This window comes from Rosa chinensis, chromosome 3 (assembly GCF_002994745.2).
Source record: "Rosa chinensis cultivar Old Blush chromosome 3, RchiOBHm-V2, whole genome shotgun sequence".
Taxonomy (NCBI): domain Eukaryota; kingdom Viridiplantae; phylum Streptophyta; class Magnoliopsida; order Rosales; family Rosaceae; genus Rosa; species Rosa chinensis.
Window position 1 is genome coordinate 26204433 of NC_037090.1, and position 3382 is coordinate 26207814.

A 3382-nucleotide genomic window follows, 5' to 3' on the forward strand; every position below is an offset into this window, starting at 1 on the left:
ATCACTCTTTTATTATAATCAATGTCGAATAGAGATTGAACTTCAGTTTTTACTCTAGAATCATTGTCTTTTTTACTGATAATACAACCATTCACAACAAAATCATTGCTTACGTTATAACATATGAGACCAAAAAAGAATTAAATGTACCTCAAGATGAAAAACCAATATCGATATTTGATTAGTACCAAAATTACAGTACATTGGAGGGAGGGGTGACAAAGCCTTACCTCCTAGGAGGGAAAAAAATTATAACATAACCAAGTACTGAAGTTACAAGAGTATATATTATTTTGCTTTTTTGAAAGATACAAGAACATATACTATGGACAACATCAAATAAACATATTGACCAAACCAAAATTGAAAACTTGGGTGTCCAAATCATATTGCAGATCCCTCACAAACTTGCATATCTTCTCAGCAAATTAAACTTCATCATCTGAAATCCAACCAATTGCCACTGACATCAACCCTTAACAAATCTGCAAATTGTAAAGCAACACAGCCACTCAAATATATATATATATATATATATATATGTTTTGATAATGTATGTTATGTGACCATATGAATGCTCTAATTGTTATCCGCCATCTACTTGATTCCAAAATCATATTCATGTAATTTTTTATTTTTTTTTAAAGGAACATTATTCTCCTCAAAATTTAAGAGATACCTGGTCTGAAATTATTTACAGAAGATTGCAACTTCAACATATTCTTCTATCTGTAAAGACCAAAGCACATGTGATAAATTGAGTTAACTAGCCAGACATTTAACAGACATCAAGTAAGTTGTAAGCTTGAAGCAGACACAGAATGACATCACAACTCTTCGTTTACTAGAGCTTCCTTATAAAATCTCAGAGCTTCTTTAGCAAATGTAATAGCCAATAACAGGAGAAAATTAGCACCTTATGCGAACACTCCCATGAACTTTTGTTTCCATAAGATAATTTACAATATGTATGGTATTCTTTGTAGCCTTTATCTTTACTTTAGGGTAGAGATATTTGATCAATAGCTGTCTTGCTTTCTGAATGTATGAATGAGTATCATAAATCTAAGCAAAATATTTCAAAAACCCATAACAATCCCTCCCCCCCCCCCCCAAAAAAAAAAACTATAGCATCCTGTTTTAGAGGCAATGAAAAACTCACTCACCTTTAAAAGAATATTGAGAATGTGATTTCCACCTTTGCAGACGATATATTCAGGTGTAAATCCAAACAGCAAAGGTCATGCTTGGTGGCAAAAATGGATACTTGTACAATGACAACCCAAAAAACAAAAGTTAGACAATTCCCAAATTCTCAAAAACCAAATCCTTTAATCAACATCGTCTTATCCAACCAACCACTTTGGTATCTGAATCTTCCTCAATGTTGAAAAGCTAGCCCACCACAGTGAACCTAATGTTCCATCAAATATATATCACATATACAAAGAGAGCTAGCATCCAAACACTAACCATTTTCCTACAATTGATAGCAGAAACCATAATTAATTCAACCTTAATATTCCACATACCGAATTCAAAGGAGAATACCTAATCTGAAAAATGTGATTAAGAAAGACAAATCTGAGAAATATCACTGTAATAAAAAGAAGTATAGGTTCTAAGATAGTAAAAAGCATATGATTTGAAGAAATTAACAACAAAACAGGAGGTTCTCGTCCTTCATCGAATCGAAGAAGCGCTTAGCCGAGAACTCGTATATCTACATAAGCATATCGACGACAACAAGATATATTGCAAAATTCTTTGGCCGGCCTTTGGTTGAGAGAGAGAGAGAGAGAGAGAGAGAGAGAGAGAGAGAGAGAGAGAGAGAGGTGTTCAAGGAGGTTATGGCGAGAGGTGTTGTGGTAGGATGGGAGGTTATGGTGAGAAGGTCAAAAGTAGGGATTCTTTTTTTTCCCTGAAGTGAAGGGATTACGGTTTCCAAACATTTTAAATGATAGAGCGATCTGCTTTTTTTCTCTTTTTTTTTAGGTTCTAGCAATTAATTTTTTTTTTTTTAAATTTCAGTCAGTATAAGGTCTGATGTATATAGTTTTATTAGAAATCGAAAATACGAGAATCCGATGTTAAAAAACTTATGACATCAGTTTTTCATTAACCTGATATCTATAAAGTGATGTCTATTAATATATTTGTACTAGTGCACAAAATTCCACTCATTGCCTCACAACATAAAGCAATTGTCAAAATTAGGGCATCACAACTCATTTCACACTCACTACAGATCCCAAAGCACAACTGTACTCACAATAAGAATTAAGTAAAATTAGTGATCCCTGCGTAGAAACTTAGTTCAGGAGATCACATTAAAACAAGGGGGTGAAATTTGCACACCCCTAATTACAAACCACACACCCTTTTATTTTTTAATAATATTTCAACTCAACATCTTCTTGCACTTCCTAAAATACCCTCAAAGTCAGTTTTTTTTTTTGGGTCCTCTCTCTGACCTGGTTCGTCGACCATTTATCCACTCTGATTGTCCTTCTTGGAATCTCCGTCGTCCTTTTGAGAAAGACAAAGCCAAGCTAACGAATATGAGTGAGCATCATCAGGTAGCCGGCGACACAAAGCCTCCTATTCACTCCCAAGACTACTCTCCTTAACCTAAGCTCGATCTAAACAACGTCTCTCCACCTCCCCACTCCGAAACCTGAACCTCCGTCTCCATCGCCTCAGAAAAGACCGAATCGCAGTCAGTCCCGTCAGGCGTCAGCTCCGTCCCGAAGTATACCTCTAGGCTCGGGCGCCACCGATCGCCGCAGACAACGCTGCCACCACCATGCCGCTGGAGTCCAACCCTTACGTCACCAATCCGGCTCCGCCTCCTTCTTTGTCCGTCAAGAGTTTGGTCGTGGTTTTGGAGGAGAGAGAGAGTTTGGTGAAGACCCAAAACGAAAAAAAGAAAAATCTTGACTTTAAGGGTATTTTAGGAAGTGTAAGAAAATGTGAGTTGAAATATTATTAAAAATATGAAAGGGTGTGTGGTTTGTAAATAGGGGTGTGCAAATTTCACCCCCCTAAAACAATCACTAAAAATTATAGTAATCCCTGCATAGAGTTTAGTTCAGGGAATTACATTAAAACATTCAATAAAAATCATAGTAATCCCTGCATAACGTTTAGTTCAGGGAATTACATTAAAACCAATCAATTCAGAAAATAGTAATCCCTACATATAATTTGGTTAAGGATATTACCAAGAAAACAACAATTTAATAATAGAAATAAATAGAAACAATACTAAAAACATCCATTAATAACGTCAATCACCACAATATCAATCACTCACAACAACTCACATCATTTACACAAAATCATCACACAGATCATTACACAGATCATTTACACAAAATCA

General features: G+C 35.4%; 1 long non-coding RNA gene across 1 annotated transcript; it reads right to left on the reverse strand.

Annotated features, from left to right (window-relative positions):
* Positions 1-226: 226 nt before the first annotated feature.
* Positions 227-1895, reverse strand: LOC121052056. The gene is made up of 3 exons (XR_005807870.1): positions 1167-1895; positions 680-729; positions 227-485 (listed from the first exon to the last, which is right to left on the reverse strand). It is a non-coding gene; the product is annotated as an uncharacterized LOC121052056 (long non-coding RNA).
* Between the last annotated feature and the right edge of the window lie 1487 nt (positions 1896-3382).